Here is a 19,261-nt window from a genome sequence, read left to right as displayed (position 1 = left end):
AGGAAAAGGAAATCCATTTATTGAACAGATATTTATTAAGTATTTCCTATGAGTCAGTGCTGGGGACACAGCAGGTATTGGATGGTCAGAAGTCTCTGCCCCACGAAGTTCACACTTTCAGGCTGGGCATGGTGGCGCACCCCTGTAATCTCAGCACTCAGGAGGCTGAGGCAGGAGGATCGTTGTGAGTTCTAGACCAGCCTAGGCTACATAGGTGAGCTCAAGGCCAGCCTGAACTACATAGTGAGACCTTGTCTCAAAAAGACTAAAAATTAAATAAATGAATAAAAAACTTCACACTTTCGTAGAGCAAGCAGTCAATAAACAAGATAAATATGCTTCATATGACATGGGTTGGCACTATGCAGAGAAATAAGGCAGAAAAGGGGGAGGGGGTTGAAATGGGCAGGGGACAGCCCAGCAAGCAGGTGACATCTGAGCCACGATGCTAGGAGGTGGGGGATAGAGCCGTGGTAGGAGCAAGTGTCCCGGGGAGTGAACAGCAAGTGCAAAGGCCCTGCAGCAGGTGTGCCGAAGGCTTGTTTGTTGTGCATCTGAAGAAGCTGGTGTGACAGAGGCAGAGTGAGCAAGGGAGAGGGAAGCAGGGATGTGGAGATGAGGGTGCAGGCCCTCGTGTGCTGTTAGAAGGATTTGGCTTTTGTTCCATGGGCAGTGGGGGCCGTGGAGCGTTCTGAGCAGAGGAGGGACATGGTCTGACTAGGTTTTCTTGGGCTCCTCTGGCCGTGAGTGCAGCTAGGCTGGGAGAGGCCAGGCCAGGCGCAGGGAGGGTAGAGAGGAGGCGGCTGGAGCCGTCAGCCCTGGTTTGGTGACCTTGTTCCTCCCCTGCTGTAAAGCTTTCATGGCTCCCCATCACCCCCAGACAAGTCCCAAGCTCCTTAGCGCGGCATTCAGGGCGCTGGTTAGCCTGAGCCCCCGCCCAGCTCTGCCTTCTTCCTGTGCCCGCTGCATGTGGCTGTCCTTGCCGGTGCTGCTCCTTTCGCCAGAACCTCGCCCCTAGCTCCTGCACGGCCCAGGTGCACCTGAGCTAGAGTTAGGAAAGGGGGACAGGCGGGCCGGGACACTGCTCCCTGCAGTGGGCTCGCTACCTGGTAGCAGGTCCAGGGGTGACATGACACTGGGCCTGTGGCCTCCGCAGCCTGCTGTGTGAGCTCGGGTAGATCACATGCCATCTCGGGGCCTTGGCTTTTATGCTCCGAAAAGTCACCAGGTGAGGACCTCCAAGCAGTCCCCTTGCCTTCAGGGACTGTGGCTGCCTGTCTTGGCCAGATGTGTCAGGCCAGCCCGTGCCTCAGCTTCCTCACCCGTGAGGTGGGGCGGTCCCATGGCTGTCTTGGCAGAAGTCAGGGTGATGCAAGTCTAATGCGGTCAGCAGGCTGTCTGGGCTCTGCCTAGCGCACCCTGATTTTGCATTTCAACCATCAGGTCATCAGTGATCTATCAATAGTGCAATGCATCTTTGCGTTTTTCTAGTCAAACAAATGCCCTTTTGGTTTAATATAACTTAGTAAATTAATGAGATGAGGGAGAAAATTCCAGGCCTCAGGATAGTCGCTGTGGCCAGAGCATGTGTATTTTTTGGTTTTATTTGTTTTTTTGAGACAGGATCTCTCTGTAGTCCAGGTTGGCCTCCAACTCTCAGCGATTCCCCTGCCTCAGCCTCCTGAGTGCTGGGATTACAGGTGTGCAAATTCACGCCCAGTGGGAGCATATGTCCTTCTAATGAAGTGTCGAGGACGAGCGATAGGAGTGTTATGAACATGTTAGGAAATTGTGACCATGCTGCCGGGTAACCTTCCTTCCCTGCTCAGGCCTCCGTCTCTTCTCTGACTGTGACAGCTCCCTCTCTGCCTGCCTTGCTCATGGGATTGTTTTGGCTCAAACTCATCCCCACTACTATCTATTAAGCGCCTCCTGTATGCAAAGTAATGGTTGTGTCTCCCTCCCCGTCCACCTCCCTCCCTCCCGGCATGGAAACCGGAGCTGCCATTCCCAGGGAGAGGACAGCGGGGCAGGGCGGACAGGGCCGGGGATGCTGCCCAGGGAGAGGAGGAAGTGGGGGCTGGGCCGGCCGGGCTGACGCAGCTGTGATGTCAGAGCCAGGCCGCAGGCAGCCGGCCCCAGGCTAATGGTGCCCGCTCATGGCTGGCCGGGGCAGGCTGCCTCCCCAGCTCCTCCCCTTCACCCCCCTTAACCCCTTCCCAGCCTCCCTTTCCCAGACAGCCATCCCCCAGGCCTGGCCTTGCCCGCAAGATTCCCAGATTTCACAACTGGCGCTGAATCATGTACAGTAAGTCCAGGGAGAGAAACTCCCGGCTGCCTGGCGTCCCCGCACAGGATGGCCGCCAAGCCTGGCTCCCTCGACGGGCCCTGTGGCAGCCAGGGAGCGTCCCTCTGGGCTGCTGTCCGGTTTGGGGGTGCAGCGCAGGGCGCACAACCCCTCTGGGCTGTGCCAGGAGTCTGGGGGGAGGGCGTGGTTTCCAGAAGCCCCGACGCTCTGGCGCTCTGGGGCAGGTCCCGGATCAGGCGGCCCTGCATCAGTCAGGGCTGCCGCCGAACGGCTGGTGACCTGGAACAGTGCCTAACTGTAGCTCTAAGCCCCGGTGCCCTCATCTGGAAAGTGGGGTAGTCCTGGGACCGAGCTCCTGGGCTCAGGCTGAGGACAAAGCCATGGTGTGCGGAGCTCAGCACGGGAAGTGCCTGGTGCTGAGGTCGGGCTGACGTCACACGTGAGACCCTGGGGAGATCGGCCCGTCCTCGAGTGCTGTCCCTCCCGGGACTCCCGCCCATGTGACGAGAACTCCTCTTGTCTTTTAAAAACATCTTCATTACATCAGCAAACACTGATCGAGCACCATGTTCCAGGCATGCTACTGGGTCCCGGAGACACAGCAGTGAACAAAACAAAACATTTTGCACGGAGCCTGCGTTCTCCTTGAGGCATGTGGGAATCTGAGATCCCTTTCGGGGGTGATCAGGGCTCTGAAGGACACAGAGTGTGGGGCTGGGGTGACGGAGGGAGCCCGGGTGCCCTCCCGGGGGTGCCTGGACACAAAGGAGAGGCCCCTGGGCGCCTGGGTTCGGATGGGCTCCCAGCGGAGTAGCTGCCCCACCAAGTGCCTCTGAGGGCGCTGGATGTGGCCTCTTGCTGCCAACAGGAGTCTGTGGGGCAACTGCCTCTTCCTATGTGGAACCCCAGGCCTGGGAGCTGCTGCTCACGGTGGAACACCCCTTTCCCCGGACCCCCAGAGGGCCAGGTCCCCTGTGGCCAGGCTGCGGCAGGGACTCTGGACTCAGACTCCTTCCCCAAGGTGGGGGAGCCAGAGGGCTCTGGGTACCATCTGGGTGTGGGCATGGTGCTCTGGGGCAGGGTGCTCGCGGTGCTCGCTGGTGCTCGCGGTGCATGGGGTCTGCAGGGTGCCCCAGTCTCAGTGTGTCCACCTGTCAGATGGGCACGTGCCACCTGCTGGAGGGACTGGAAGGGGAGGGGGCTCTGGCCTCCAGATCCACCTCCACTCCTGGAAGCGGCCATTGGGAGCAGGCTCTGTGTTCCCACCTGGACCACGAGGTTGGTGCACACCTGTGCATGTGTGTGTGTGTGTGCAAATATGTAGGGGACAGTGGGAATCAAAACTCAGAAGCTGCAGGGCCAGGCTGCCGGGCCACGGTGGCTCCGGAGCGGTCCCCAGGCATTAGCAGCATCCCCAAGGATGATCTAAAAATCGTTTATTTTTTGCTATAGAAAAAGTCCTTCACCGTTTTCCTGCAGGTTGCAGAGCCTGAGGCAGCCGGCGGTGTGGTTGGTTGTGTCACTCGTGGCTTCACAGGGCCGCGGGCGGTGAGACAAAGTGGTCAGAAGGGTGTCCACACACGTGGGCGAGAACTGCCACAGGCACCAGATCCGGGACAGGCCAGGTCCTTGGCCCCATCCTACAGATGGAGCAGCAGAGGCCCCAGGGTGGGGAGTGGGGCCCAGGTCCACCACGGAGGGGTGGCAGAGCCAAGGTTCGTAATTTAATTTTGAGATAGGGTCTCACTAAATTGCTCAGGTTGGCCTTGAACTTGTGATCCTCCTGCCTCAGCCTCTGGAGGAGCTGGGATTGCAGGTGTGCATGGCCATGCTTGGATCGGAATGGGGATTTGAACCTGGGCCTGTGTGGCTTCTGCATGCTCACACCAAACCCGCTCTCACCTAGTGCTGGGGTTCTTGAGGCCAGTTTGGGGGTCAGAGAGATGTTCAAGGCGTGTTAATCCCGTACCTCCTCCCCCCAATCTGAAGAAGAGCTGGCTTGGGGTTGAATCCGAAGCAGAGGCATCTCTGACTGGGACCCTTGCCCCCTCACCTGTGGGGGTAATTACCTGCCTGGTTAATGGCACACACTTCCTGCACCTTTCATCAGGGCCTGCAGCTTCCAGGCAGTAATTAACCCTCACTGCACCCTCTGAAGTCTGCATTTGAGGCAGACATGTCATTAAACCCATTTTAAGGGTAGGTAAACTGAGGTACAGCCCATTGTGGCCTGGGAGCCTGTTGTTTCCCGTGACTCAGCAGCTAACTAACCTCTGCTTTCTTCCCACAGGAAGCAGTGTCTGGCCAGTACCCTCCACCGGGGCTGAGCTCGGGACAGGTCCTGGAAGGCCCTGGGGCCCTGTTCCCCTCTCCTGCCTCCCAGGGGTGCAGGGGAAGGAGTTCTAAGCAGATGAAAGTGTTGACATCCTGAGACAATTTGCTGACCTTCTCTGGGCCTCAGTTTCCTCCTTGGTAATGTGGGGCTGATCTGCCCCTTGTAATTTTGTCCTGAGCATAAAGCACAGGACCTGCCCATGATGCAGCTCCTTGCCCTCTCCTTGCTTGGCCATGCTGGCCTCCTCACTGTTCCTTAAACTCACCAAGCCCCTTCCTACCTCAGGGCCTTTGTATGTGCAGTGCCAGCTGCCTAGAATGTCTTGCTTCCCAGTCTTCCCAGGGCTGGTACCTTTGCATCTTTCTGGGCTTAACTGTCACCTCCTCAGCCTAGAGCATCCCCCAGTTCTTTCTTCCTGGTGGAGGGATGGAGTATCTCACTCTTCTTTGTTGTTCTCGGCCCCATAGGCAGAGCCTTTTACCTGTCCGATTGACAGTGTTTTCCCAGAGTTCAGCCTGGTGTCTGGTATACAGTAGATGCTTAAGAAACAGTTGCTTCATCCGCTTCCTTCCTTGCCAGCTCCAGGTCAGTTGGGTGCTGCCTTTCACCTCTCTGGTTCCCTCGTCCCCCCTTGGGGACAAAGCAGGGACAGGACATGGGTTTCTTGGAGGACTCGGTTAGTGGGAAATCTGCAGATGAGGGGCTCTCGGGGGTCCCAGGCAGCAGGTACAGGGGGCGTCCAGAGGCCTGGGGTGCAGACAGCCTCGTGCCCGCTGCTGCACCCTCCTTCGCCTTGGGTTTGTGGGCTCGCTCTGGGCAGATCTCCAGAGCCATCCCCACCCCCGCACATCTGTCAGCACCCTTGGGGGAAAGAATTTGGAAAGGGGAGGAAGAAGAAAAGAAAGCAGGGCGCGAGGGGTCGGCTCCCACACCTGTGTAAATAATTTGTCATCTTAAAACGCATCAAGTACACTCACCTTTAGTGCCCGGTCCTTGGGCTTGTTTTCCTTGGCAAGGCCCCCACGGGAGTGGAATTTCGGCCAAAGGGACCCAATTGTCATGTTCTACGCATGTTCCCAGGCCGGGACTGGGAACGGCTCTGGCTGACTCTCCACTTCTGTCCCCAGAAGTACCGGAATGTTCCTGGGATTTAAGAGCAGCTTCCAGCTTTGGAAGCTATCCGGGAATTCTGGAACGCTGGAATTTAAACAGCCTCCAGCCCATTTTGCAGAGGAGGAGCTTGAGGCCCAGAAGGGAAAGGGCTCGGCCTGTGTCACATGACATGAGATGTGAGCAAGTTTGCCGGTGGAAGGGGACATTGTGGAATTTCCTACTGGAGAACTTCCTGTTCCCCATCGCAGTCCAGGAGGTTTGAGGGATGCCCCAGGCCTTCTGTCTTCAAGGGTGCGCAGGTTCTGCTGCAGTGATTGGTCCAGGGATGGTCATGTGACTAAGCTTGCTCAATGAGATTCTCTCCTGGGGCTTTGGTGCTGCCACGTGTTTGACAAGGAGATGAAATTTTCCATCAGATTGACAGTGAGCAAGGGAAAAGCTGCCTGAGAGACCCGCTCAGAGCTGGACAGGGTCTGAACTCCTGGATCCAGCCAGACCTGAGATCACACACTCTTGGCCTCTTTAGTTTCATAAGCCACTAAGTTTCCTGTTTTTGGTGGGAAAGAATTTGGCCTGGTTTTCTGTCCCTTGCGCACAGAAGTTTCTGCCTGGCCCACGGGGGGAGAGGAAGGAGAGACTGCAGGCAGAGGAAATAGCCGGACAGAGAATGGAAGGCAACCATTTCCAAGGAGGCTCTCATGAAGCAGGGTGAAGAGGAAGAGGCATCCGAGGTGAGTTCAGGAGTTTGTCAGGTGGCCGGGGTGGGAGACAGGACGTGGAGCCACCCCCGTGCAGACTTGGAAGGGTGACCCCGCAGTCGAAGGCAGATGGTGTCCCAGACTTGTGCAGGGTGACAGAGGACACTGCTGCAAAGGGCACTGGCTCCACCGCTCCCGGACAGCCCCAGCTCAGGCAGGCTCCGCTGCGCCTGGAGCCGAGCCTGTCCTGTACTATACCCTGACCCCGGCCGAGGCCTCAGCCTGCCGTCCCCGACCCCCGGGTGTGCTCCTTCTTTGGTCCTGGGCACCATGGGTGGTACACAGATTTACTCTGGGGTCCCCGTACATAGCACATGATCAGACCGGGTCACAGCAGGAGTCATTCGTGTGCAAGTCGACAGGCCATCTGGACAATGGGTAAACTCCGCTTGTGAAAAAGAGCCCCCAGGTCAGTCCTCCTGGAGGTGTCGCCGACTTACAGCGCTCCGCACAAGGCCTATGGGATGGGTGCAGGGCCGTCACTGACATGCAGGAGACAGGCTGTGCCCCCCCAGCCCCCAGAGTCCCCTCATCGCCATGGCTTTCCCACTGCTAGTCTTTCTGATCGCTTTCCCTTGCTATAAATTTGCTTTTCCAGGGTGACACCTGTGGGTCCCAGTGGGTTGAGCCTGGCTCCCCCTTTCCCATGACGCTTTTGAGATAGGCACGCCCAGCTGTGTGTGCCGCTAGATGGTTCTTTTTTATTACCACTTAGTACTCCACCTATGGATGGGCCACAGTGTGTCTGCCCGGCGGCAGGCAGGCTGAGCGATATTTGGGCTGCTTCCAGGTTTTTTTGCAATTATGAATGAAGGCATCGGAAATATTTGCAAACTGCTGCATTGTAGAAGGTTTTCTCCTAGCAGCAGCTCTCAGCCCCCTGGGCAGTGTGTATCAGTTTCCTCCGGCACCGGAGGAAATAGGTGTGTAAAGCCGGGTGTGGTGATTCACACTTGTAATCCCAGCACTGGGGAGGCTGAGGCAGGAGAATTGGGAGTTCAAGGCCAGCCTAGGCAACTTAGTGAGACACTGGCTCAAAACACAGATCATATAGGTGGATAATGGTATCTCACTGTGGTTTTAATTTGCGTTTTCCTATTGATTAATGATATTGATAATCTTTTTATCTGATTATTATTATTATTATTATTATTATTTTAGTGTAGTGGCTGTTAAATCTTTTTGCCTGTCAAAGGACCTGGCTTCAGCTGATGTGGTGGCACTTACCTGTGATTGATCCCAGCACACTGGGAGGCTGAGGCAGGAGGTTTCTAAATTCAAGCCCAGCTGGGGCAACTTAGTGACTTAAAGAGACAATGTTTCAAAATAAAAAATAAAAAAAGGGCTGGGAATGTAACTCACTGTGAAGGCCCTGGGTTCAGAACTGCAAAACAACAAAAAATAAAAAATGGATTGTTATTAATGGGTTTGGACAGTCCTTTATACATTCCTGATATTAGTCAGCCCTTTGTCAAAAATATGGTTTGCAAAGGTTTTCTCCCAGTCTGTGGTGTATCTTTTTATTCTTGTAACAGGCAGGCTTTAATAACATGGTTTTGTTTCCATTGTAATTATTGTTTCTGGTTCACATTGATTGGTGGCATAAGGTCTTTGTTTTTTTAGTTCTAGTGATAACAGCAAATATTTCCTTTTGAAATAAATTGATTTAAGCGGAAAAGTAAGACAACGTGAAGAAAAACATTCGGTAAGTAATGCTAGAAAGCAGGCAGCACAAAAATCATAACGGCAGTGACCAGAACAGTCCTGAGGTGGGGAGCTCCGGTGTGTTCTGCCAAAGACCGGACAGCGCTGTGCTAGGCATCAGCGACACAGCAACATTTTTTGCCATTTTGGTGGTAATTTCTCCCCACCGAGCTCCTCTTCATGCCTCAAAAGTCAATTCAAATGACCCTTCCCTTGTCCAGACATTTCCTGCTACACTTGTCACATCCTATTTTCTATGTCTGTGACTATCTTCCTGGGCAGGGGACGCGTCCGGCAGCATCTATCTAGCAGGGGTGGCAGAGAGCCTGGGGCACAGACTAGCACCTCTCAAGGGTAGAAGCTATTAGACACCAAGGAAGGTGAGTGTGCTGATCTGATTGGCTGAAACTGGCCAGCTCCGCCCCCAATGAAGTGGCCCAAGGCCCCTCCCCGTTGCAATCTGGGCCGACCTCATGCAAGCCAAGGTCGAGCCCTTGGCCTTCCCTCCCACTGACCGAGACACTAAGAACAGTGCTCTCCGAACCCAGCTCCAAGAGCGGGGAGGCCCCCTCGCTACTCCCCACCCAGGGCCCACGGGCGCCTTCCCCGCGGGGCTCCTCATCCCCGCTCCAGGCGCCTCTGCACTGCCCCTTCCCGGGACCCCTGCTCCCCCGCCTGTGCCCGGCTCCTCCACTACTCTCCTCGCTCCTGCGGCTCCGTCCTTCCACCGCCATTCCCACCCGGGCCTGCGCTCTTGCTCCTCCCTCCGCCTAGAACTTTCCTCCCCGCTCTCCCAGTGACTGGCCCGTTCTGAGTTCTGAGCTAAGCGGCGCCCCCCAGGGCCCTCCCCGCGGCCCTCTCCGAGCCCCGCCCCTTCGCCTGGCTTTTAGCTCATCGCTGTTTACTGCCTTGGCAGCTGGGAGCGCCCTCGTTTTGGAGTTCACGTGTGTGTTCATTTGTTTTTGTCTGTGTCCTCAGCTACTGTCACCTCCACGAGGGATTTGGTCTCTCGCTCTCTCAGTCCTTCCAAGGCCGGGCACAGGTCGCAACACGGTACCCAGCGCTCAGTCAGCATTTATGGAATGAGTGAATGAAGAATGAATGAATGAGCGCAGGAGCTCTCCCTTCGGGTGCGTGGGCTGCTCCGGCCCAGGACCACGGGCTCCCTCAGCTCCTTCTGGCCCCGGTGCCCAGCGTGATGCCCAGTGCTGCCCTCCTGGGTCCCGCCAGGCCTGTGTCTTGCCCAAGAACTGCCCCTTGCCGGCTCCCTCTGGGTTCCCCCGCGTGGACCGAAGGGAGGCTCCATGGCTGGGTCCTGCGGGAGCCAGCGGGGAGCACTGCAGGACAGGGAGCCCAGCACCGCGCACGCCAGCTGCCGTTCCTGGCGCCATGCCCGACCAGAGGGCTCTGCCCTGGCCCGCACAGGTGCTCGGAACACCCAGGTGAGGAGGGGCGGAGCACGCGGCTGAAGAGCGAGGGGCCAGGGCAGGGCCCCCACAAGTGCTGCCCGGTCACTGTGCTTTTGGTTAAAACTTGGCTTAGCAGGAGATTTGAAAAGTGAGCTGATCTGCAGAAGGAGGCAGTCGCAGTGTAGAGGGGAAAGGTGAATGTGGCAAATGGTGCCCGATTTTAAGGGGGGTCGGGAGCCTTCAAGTCCTCCTTCCTGACCCAGCAGCACCGTGGACCCTCGCCCGCAGCCATAGCCTGCAGCACTCCTGGCTCCCCGGCCGGCTCTGCCTCTGCCCTCTGCTCCAACGTGGTGTCCCCAGGTCACACTAAGGTGAACATGTGGGAAAATGGCCAGGACAGCACCGAGAAAGATGGAAGAGGATGGATTCGTTCATCCAGGCACTAACGTATGTGACAAAGGTACAGGAAATAAAACAGTCGTATTGGCAGAGAAAGGGACACAGGTACACTAGGGAAGCTGAGTCCAGAAGGCGTCCCGGGCGCCATGGGGCCCACCTCTGCTACCAACCGGGAAGGGCTTGGCATGGGGGCGTCAGTCAGCGGGGGTTCTCTGCATCACACAGGAGCGGGGGTGGGGATATGTCCCAGCTGTCTGGATGTGCACGACTCCTCCCTAAGTCCACCCGCCTCGACTCCTGGAGACAACTCTGCAAGCTCCTGCTCACCGTGTCTGCCCTGGAAGATCGGACGCCTCCAGTGTGCGTTAGAGAACATTACCTCCATCCCTTCTTGGGCCTCCTTGGGCTCTTCTGGTTAGCCCCAAAGAGCGCGTCCCCAGGCTGCCTGGGCTCTGACCTTCTCCTGTCCTTCTCTCGAGGTGAGGTAGGGCAGACCTCAAGCTTAGAGCCTTCTGCACAGAACAGAGCCCAGCTCATATTTAATACAATTCTTCTGTGATCATTGTTGTTAAGGCTATTTTCCATTTATAGAAATGAATACATGGTTTTCTCTTTCCGGCAGTAATACAAAGTCCTTTACAAGTCAATGCATTAGCTGGGTGTGGTGGTGCACACCTATAATCCCAGCGCTTGGGAGGCTGAGGCAGGAGGATCACCACGAGTTGGAGGCCAACCTGGCTATATAGTGAGACTCTGTCTCAAATAAACACAAAACTAATGTATTAACTCATGCTACAGCAGGGAGCTTCAAAACATTATGCTGAGAGAAGCTAGGTCCAAAGGGTCACATACTGCATGAGCCATGCCTAAGAAGTCTGCAGAATAGATGTAACAGCAGGGACGGGGTGAAGGTTGGTGGCCTCCAAGGGCTGGGTGTGGGGTGGGGAATGACTGCTTAGTGGGCGCAGGGTCCCCTTTTGGAAATAGTGGAGGTGGTGGTTACACAGGAAACATTAAAAGGCCATGGACTTGCTCACTTTAAAATGGTTATTGGGTGCAACGCGAATTTCACCTCAATAAATTATTATTTAAAAACCAAACAACAAAAAGTCAGTTTGCTTAAGAACAAGCACAAGTGGCTTTACAGATGAGCTCGTGGGCAGCTCTGGAAGGCACTGGCTAAGGGGCTGGAGCCACTCGACCGGACGCCCTCTGCACACTGGTGGCACTGGTGTAGCCCAGGGACCCAGCCTGCCTTGGCCTCCAGGGGGCCCTCTGGGATGAAGCTGTCCTCAGCCCCCGCCTCCAGCCGGCAGTGAGGAGTTGCCCCACTTTGCATGCCTTGATTTACCTCCCTAAGGAGCCTCAGTTTCCTCCCCTGTAAAATGGGGCTGGTGCAGCTCTTGCCTCCCAGGGTTGAGGAGCTACCTAAGAAGGTGTGTTCAGGGCCTGGAGGGAAGTAGGTGCCCTTGGGCCACACTTCTGGCCCAGCACTGCTCCCACCAGAGCTGATACATTTCCCTCCTGCCTTAGATTATAGGGCGCAGTCTTCATAGCCCCTGCGCAGGGTGCGCACACAGTAGGTCCCCAGGAAGGACATGTTGACTGGCACCCAGAGGAGCTCCTAGGACCCCCGTTCTTCACTCCCACCCCATGGCTCACCTGGGCCATGGCAGGCACCTCCTTCCTGGCTTCTGGGCTTCCTTCCTGTACCCCCCGCCCTGCCCCAAGCTGGATCTCACGTGCAGCCAGAGGGATCCGTGAGAACATGAGTCAGAGTCTGTCTGTCCTCTGCTCAGAAGCTTCCCAGGGCCCTCCTGCCTTGCTCAGAGTAGAAGCCAAAGTCTTCCCCATACCCACAGGCATGGCACAACCTGCCCCAATCCCTCTCTGCCCTCATCTCCCCTGTTCTCCCTCTCTCCTGCAGACAGACTTCCTCCTGTTGCTCGCACACTCAGGCCTCCACCCCCGGGCCTTTGCACTTGCTGTTCTCATTGCTCAGAACATTCATCCGCAGAACCACCCCCGCCTCTCCTCCTTCCCCTCCTGCAGGCCTCTGACTGCTTAGGGAAGCTTTCCCTGGCCTCCTACATTCTGCTGGACTCCAGTGCTCTTGGTCTGGGCCCAGCCTCAAGACTCAGGAAGGAGAGACACTCCCAGGCCTCCCTCTGGATTAGGGCTGGGGTCACCGCCCCCAGGACAGGCGGTGCTGTTGCTGTGCCTCTCGAAGAGGCCTCTGCCCATCCCTGCCGTGGGAGGCATCCAGGCTGCAGGTGGGAAGGCGCACGTCCTCCACAGCCCCTCACCTGACTCGCTGACTCAGGCCCCTGCCCCGCCCCTTGGTGGGAAGCAGCCCCGTGGCTTTGCGTGCCTGGCCAGACCTGACTCACGGGCCCCACCTGGCCTCCACCACCAAGGCCACCTCGCTCTGCTCCCAGGGCACTTGGCCCAGGCTCTGCCTTCTTTTGCCTCTGGAAGCCGCTCTTCCATGTCCTGCCAGAGAGGCGGGGGGACAGGGCAGGAGAGGTGACAGGAGCAGTAACGGCAAGGACAGCGGCCCTCATGCAGTCGTAGCAGGCAGTGGGCTCGCCAAGGGCGGCACCGGCGCTTGGCTGCATTAACCCTTCAGTCCCCACAGCGGTCCCGTTAAGGCAGGACCTTTGGTCCCCAAGGCCTGAGCAAAGAGCCCCACGCCAAGGCTAGTCAGATGGAGCAGGGATTTGGATCCAGGCGTGCTGGGACGTCAGCTGTCATTCTGAGCTGCAGATTGAGGAGTGTCCCAGCGCCCTGCCCCGTGGCTGCTCGTGGGGCTGTCTGGGCAGAGCCGGCGCCTCTCTTCGGGGCAAACCCCGGGGCAGGGCCTGGCCAGTCCCTCCACGGAGGCAGCTCTCAGAACCAGGCGTCGGGGTGACGTCTACCATCGAGTGACCGCTGATGCTGGCCCTGGGCCCAGGCAGTCTCTGGGGTGGGGGTGGGGGTGACACAGAGCCACGCTGCAGCCTTTCCAGCATGAGCTGGAGCCCGGGGGACAGCGTTTTATACGGGAGGGGTCTCAGGCTCAGAGTCGCAGGACGAGATCCAGGCCAGTGCGCTGGAACGTGGCAGAGGTTGGATTCAAACCCAGCTTCGTTCTGACACCACCAGGCCAGAGTCCCTTCTGGTGATGGTTACCTAGCATCTCAGCCAGGAACAGGGAACCCAGACACCGGGAAGGCCTGGAGCTTCAGTTCCTGTCCTCCTCCCGCTGCGGCCTTTCGCCGGCCCATACCCCTTCATCCACTCATTCATCCGCGCGCCCTCTCATCCACACCCAGCCTCTAGCCAGCCATCCTTCCACCACCTTTCCCTTCCTTCCTTCACTCTGTCCATCCATCAGCCTCTTGCCACCTGCGCCCCGCTCTGCCTGCTCAGCCCTTAGCCTCGCTCACCCTGCCCCCTGCCCTGTCACCCACCCCTCCACTCACCCACCCAAATGCCGTCTGTCCTGCCGTCCACTCAGCCTTCCTTCCATCCTCCGACCTACCCCCTCCATCCTTTCCATCCACTCACCCACACATCCGTCTGTCCATCTTTGCGCCCATCCGTCCGTCCAGCCAGCGTCTGCCGCCAGGACGACGGCTGGCTGCCGCACGGCGCGCTGGGATTGCTGTGCCTTGAGCCAGGAGGGACACGCCTAATTAAGTTTCTGTTTATTTGCTGTTCCAAGAAGGCTAATTGTGGGGTTTGTAAACAGCGCTTTGATGGCCGGGGAGTTACTTCAAAGAACAGTTAAATAAACAGCCGCTCGGTGGAAAGAGTCCACAGAGCGTACAGCGGCCTTGTGGGAGAAGGAACCGAGCAGCAGGCAGTGCTGGGACTTCCGGTCAGAAGGGAAGTCAGGATGGCAGGGACAACGGTGGTGACAGACACGTGTGTCAGATGCCACCTGTGTTCCAGATGCTAAGATCCCCACTATGGGCCGGGGCTGGGGCTGGAGCCCAGGAACAAGAAGTTGTGGCTCCAGATCACATGCCTGGGAAGTAGCACAGCTGTGACACTGATGGAAACCTGTCTGCAATAACGGTGGTGACAAGAGGAGATAATCGTGTGGCTCTGTATGTGGCAGGCACTAACAGCCTTCTTTCCTTCTTCACCTGGGTCCGGTGAGGTCAGCACCATCAGCATCCCCATTTCACAGGTCAGAAAACCGAGAGCAAGAGATGTGCTTAGATTTTCAGTTCAGCAGCAGCAGATTTTTTTTTAAATTAAAATATCTGGACACAAAGTCCTGCTCTTGACCACATTAACCAATGGAATGCAGGTTTTATGCATTTAACTTACAACCACATATACGGTTGGTTACACACATTTTTTTTAAAAATCTTTTCGTCTCTCTATTGTATGTTTCTAAAAATACTAAACGTATAACTTGATTATTATCCTTTTTATTATTTAGTTTAGGGGTTGGAAAACTTTGTGTAAATGGCAATGTAATAAATGTTTTAAAGAGAAAAACAGCCACAGACTAGAAAGTGATCCTTGATGCTGAGTGCTAATAAACCTTTATTTATAAAAACAAATGGGGGGCCACACTTGGTTTAAGGGTTGTGGTTTGTGGATGGATGATGATGCATCCACCAAACCATATTCTGTGCATCCACCACATGCATCCACCAAACCATGTTCTGTGCTCTGTAATGATGACATAAAATAATTCTCAAGGCTAACTTACCAGGCCATTTTGCCGGTGGGCCATTGGCTTGTCACCTGCCTTACATACCATTTACCTATTTGCCCATGCTTGGCCATTTCTGAAGAAATAGGCAAATGCCTTGAATTAACGAAGCCCTTCAGGCGCACTGTCAGTGAATGGTATGTGTGAGGGTCCTCAGCCTGGTCGGCCACCCATCAGGGGTATGGAGGGTGCCATGGCCTCGGGAAGCACTCTTCCTGGCATCAAATCCTGAACTTGGGCCTGAAAAAAAAATAGTAAAGTAAAAGTGGAGAAGTTCTGTGACTGGGGCTCTAGTAATGTCTTCTCTTGGTGACAAGAACAAGGAAATGAAAGGATGACATGGCAGGGGTATTACAAAATGTACTCAAAGCTGGTGGGAACAAAAGAAGGGGGGCCAGAAAGATCCCCCTTCCCCGCCACCCTCAGCCACTTCCCACAGCGTCTGTTTCCCAGCTGCGGAGAAGGTGTGGCCACTGCCAGGTTGAGAGGCAAATGGCAACCTGGGTACAAAGTTTCCAGCGTCAGTGTAGATGAAGGCCTTCTTCCCACAGGATAGGAGTTCCCGCAGAACCGAGAGAAACAAACCCACTAGAACAAATGCACAGGGCCAAGTAAACATGCAAGACATTCAGCCCGGCTGGTAATCCAGTGAATTATTTAGTTCGGGGTCTGGAAAACTTTGTGTAAAGGGCAATGTAATAAATGTTTTAAAGAGAAAAACAGCCACAGACTAGAAAGTGATCCTTGATGCTGAGTGCTAATAAACCTTTATTTACAAAAACAAATGAGGGGCCGCACTTGGCTTGTGAATTGAAACAACACTGAGATACCACGTCCCCTCCTCAGGAGGATGGCACAGGAGTGGTGAAGTAAGGTGTGAAGGAAGCAGTGGGGACGCTAGGCACTGACCCCACCGAAGCGTGGCAGGGGACACTGGAACAGACTTTCAGGAAAACAATTTTACAGTGTCCAGGAAAATCGAAAATTCACATTTTCTACAACTGAGCCATTCCATTATCTGTTGTCTCCTTTAGGGAAACAGCCACACATGGGCACAGGAATTTGGGCTAAGATGGTCTTGGGAGCAACCAAGCTAGGGAAGGGTTAGACACCCAGCAGTGGCCTCTGCGCCTCCTCCTCACGTCTCTGCCGTTGAGCCAGCTAAGGCGCCCCCTGCCAGACTCAGACGCAGGGCTGGCCTCGCGGGAGCGGAGCTGGCTTACTGACCCCTTGTCCCTACCGACCTTAAACGCGGCTCGCCTGCCCTCGCGGGCTCTCCACGACCCGATTTATTTGGAACTTTTCACTCAGGTCTAGAAATGTGCACAGGTCCTGGACGAGACCTCAGGGAATCCTCGCAGGGGAGCGCCCCCGGGTGACAGGCCCCACATCAAGAAACGGAACGTTCCAGTCCAGAAGCTTCCTTCCAGTGGAAGCTTCTTTCCGGCCCCCTTGAAGTCATGACATTCCCAAGGGCAACTGAGCGGGTGGCGCCTATTTCTCAGACCTCCCTGGGTGGAATCGGATGGAATGTGCGAGTGTGCGTCTGCCCCTTTCCCTTGTGCTGACGTCACCGAGAGTCACTCCTGCCGCTGTGCGTGGCTGAGAATCACCCCTCTTGAGACGGGGTCGCAGTCCGTGCTGTGGATGTGACTGGGTTCATACATTCATTCATAGGCCCCAGGGGTGCCTTCAAAGTAGGGGCTGCTCGTGAAGAGTCCTGTGAACGTCTGCACAGCGTTGCGTGGTGAACATCTGTCTGCACAACTGCCGAGTCATGTGGCCGGCAGTTTCCCTTTATTAGAAACGGCCGAGTTCCCAGAGCGCTGGGCCGTGGTGTTGCGCCCCTCCTGGCCACAGGTGAGAGCTCTTTCTGGTTCTCCGCATCTCTCCAGCTCCTGGTGATTTTTGGATGTCTGCTCAAGTCTTTGCCTTTTCTTTATTGGACTGATCATCCTTTTCCCACAAAGCGATTTTAATGATTGCTTCTGTATTAAATTGCTCTATCAGGGGGCTGGGGATTTAGCTCAGCAGCAAAAGCGCCTCCCTGGCAAGCGCAAGGTCGTGAGTTCGGTTCCCGGTACCGGAGAAAAAACAAAAAAATAAAAAAAAAAAAAAAAAAAAAAAACGGTTCCCGGTACCGGAAAAAAAAAAAAAAAAAAAAAAAAAAAGAAAAAATAAATTGCTCTATCAGCAAGGATTCTGCAGAGAAACAAACTGACAGGGTGTGTTTTAATTTAATTTTTAAAGGAACCGGCTTATGCAATTATAGAGCTGGCAAAACCGAGATTTAGGGTGGGCTGGAAACTTAGGCAAGATTTCTACGCTACAGTTTAGAGTAAAGGCAGAATTCCTTCTTCTATAGGAGACTTCGGTTTTTACACTGTAGGCATGCAACTGATTGGAGGAGGCCCACCCATGTTGGGGAGAGTAATTTCTTTCACTCAGAGTCAACTCACTGGAGATGCTAATCACTCCACAGAATACCTTCCCACGGTGTCTAGCCCGGTGTTTGTCCCAGTGATGGCACTATCACCTGGCCAGGGTGGTGCAGGGGTGTTTATGTTGCTCACCGCTCTGGTCCCTATTTATGCACACACATATTCGGTATGTGTTTGTGGAATGGGTGGTGGGTGAATGGATCCGTGGATGGGTGGATAGGTGGGTGGGGAGGCCAGCAGATGAGTCATGTCCTCCAGGTTTATTTACCACCTCTGGGCTGTGGGCCCCATTTGTCTGTCCTCACTCCCCTGCCCCCCAAGCCTGAGTAGAGGGCTCTACAGGTTCTCCAGGACCAGGCGGATTTCCTGTTCTTCCTCTTCCTCCAGGCCGGGAAGCAAAAGCCTTTCTCCTTCCCAGCCGGGTCAGTAGCTGCTGGCAACTTCTCTTTGAGTCTTCACCTGTCAAGCTGGGTCCTGGGGGCTCCAGGGTCCCCCAAAGAGGGACATATGGGAGTAGGATGGGAGACACTGTGGCCTGGCACAGAGGCGACCCCTCCCCAGTGGACCCCCAATCTCCTGGAGCAGACTGATTTTGAAGTGGGAAGGGGGAGGCACAAGGCGACATTTGCTCTGAGCCCTTCACAGACACTTGGGACCATGGTTCCTCTTTGTCTTCCAGGGTCACCCCCAGGTAAGTGCTGAGCGAAGGGTCCTCGGGGCTTGCAGCTGCCCCTGGAAGGTGGGTCCCGTTTCTCCTCTGTACAGTGAGGCCGGGTGCTCGGATTCAGATCTCGCAGTACTCGCACCACCAGGAACCGCAGGCCCCTTAGACACAATGTGGGCCGTCACTGCCCCCGGAGTCCCAGAGTGCCGTGGGCCCCGCACGGCCAGCTCTCATCCCGCGCCGGGTCACCTGCCACCCAACGCTGGGCTCTTTGGGGAGATGGGCAGAAGGAGCCCCCCGCCGCCGTCCCTGGGCGCCAGTGCTCAGGCTGCAGGGCAGGCAGGCTCTTCTTGGGCTGGAGCCAAAGTGGATGGGCAGCTGTTACGCTGCTGGGCTGTCTCCGCCAGCCAAGGGCAGGGGCCATTTGCCAGTCTCCTGCCTTTGTCCAGGTCAGAATTGGATCTTGTTCAAATAAACTCAAAGGCCAGGTGGATAATTAAAGCAATGATTGGAGATCTCGGCAGCGGCAAGCTGCGCCAAAATAGCCTTAGGTGTCAGGATAACCAGCCCATCTCCAGCCTGCTCTGAGGTCAGTTCTCACCAAATGACAGGGGCAAGGAGAGGAAGTCCAGCCCTCAGCAGGGCTGGGCCCAGCCTGTGAGTCCGGCTCCTCAGCCTCCCGGGGCTGCTGGTAACTTTCCTGCACGTGCTATACGTGTTCTTGCTGCAGTGCCTTTGCCTGTGCCATCTCCTTGGAAACAGAGGCAGCTTTGGAGCCAGGTGCAAGGAGCACATTGGAGGGATGTTCTCAGGAAGCACCCAAGACAGGGAAGGATGTAAATAAACTTATGTGTCAAAGCGGTCATGGCTGGGGCCAAGTGGACCTCAGTCCCAGTGGGTAACTAACTCTTCGAGACTTGAGAGCGAGTTATCCCAGCTTTTAGGAACTATTAGCTTAGTCTGCACCCAGAGCCAGACCAAAGCTCTCTGGGCATCTTTGGGCAAGACCGATCACATCTAGCGGCATCAACAGCAGCTGCTACAGAAGTTTACTAATTCTTCACCTTTTTCAAAGAGACTCCTATATGCTCTTGAGAACCCAGTGTAGAGGTCACCCCTGCAGAGAAACCTCTGCTGATCCTCCTAAATCAGTTCATCCTGCCTTGCTCCTTACACGAACTTCTAATATTTGCGTCAGTCTCCGGGGGTAATAATTGCCACTGTACACCACTTACCTTGCCCACCGGGGTGTGGACATCATGAACAGACAGGGTAGTGTCATGGAGCCCAACATCCGTTCTAGTAGCTTCTCTGAACTAACTCTGCTTGTTATGTCTGTGTCCCTAGAGCATGGCCTTTGGGAAAGGTATGGGCAAAGGGATTGGTAAGGCATTCTGGCTCACTGGAATCACTTCT

The 19,261-nt window shown here is 55.6% G+C and overlaps 1 long non-coding RNA gene across 6 annotated transcripts; it reads left to right on the top strand.

The window, feature by feature from the left end:
• The first annotated feature begins 224 nt into the window (after positions 1-224).
• Positions 225-10,598, top strand: LOC102027019. 6 transcript variants are annotated; one of them, XR_001235604.1, is made up of 5 exons: positions 225-4,780; positions 5,111-5,228; positions 6,355-6,487; positions 8,138-10,087; positions 10,252-10,598. It is a non-coding gene; the product is annotated as an uncharacterized LOC102027019 (long non-coding RNA). The 6 variants fall into 6 exon arrangements; XR_001235605.1 differs by lacking the exons at positions 225-4,780; positions 5,111-5,228 and having other exon boundaries at positions 5,235-6,487; positions 8,138-8,219; positions 8,501-10,087; XR_001235606.1 differs by lacking the exons at positions 225-4,780; positions 5,111-5,228 and having other exon boundaries at positions 5,235-6,487; positions 8,138-8,598; positions 9,197-10,087.
• The last annotated feature ends 8,663 nt before the right edge of the window (positions 10,599-19,261 follow it).

The sequence above is a fragment of the Chinchilla lanigera genome, unplaced genomic scaffold, assembly GCF_000276665.1.
Source record: "Chinchilla lanigera isolate Chin_1 unplaced genomic scaffold, ChiLan1.0 scaffold00044, whole genome shotgun sequence".
Classification (NCBI taxonomy): Eukaryota; Metazoa; Chordata; class Mammalia; order Rodentia; family Chinchillidae; genus Chinchilla; species Chinchilla lanigera.
This window is presented reverse-complemented; position numbering and strand designations above follow the sequence as displayed.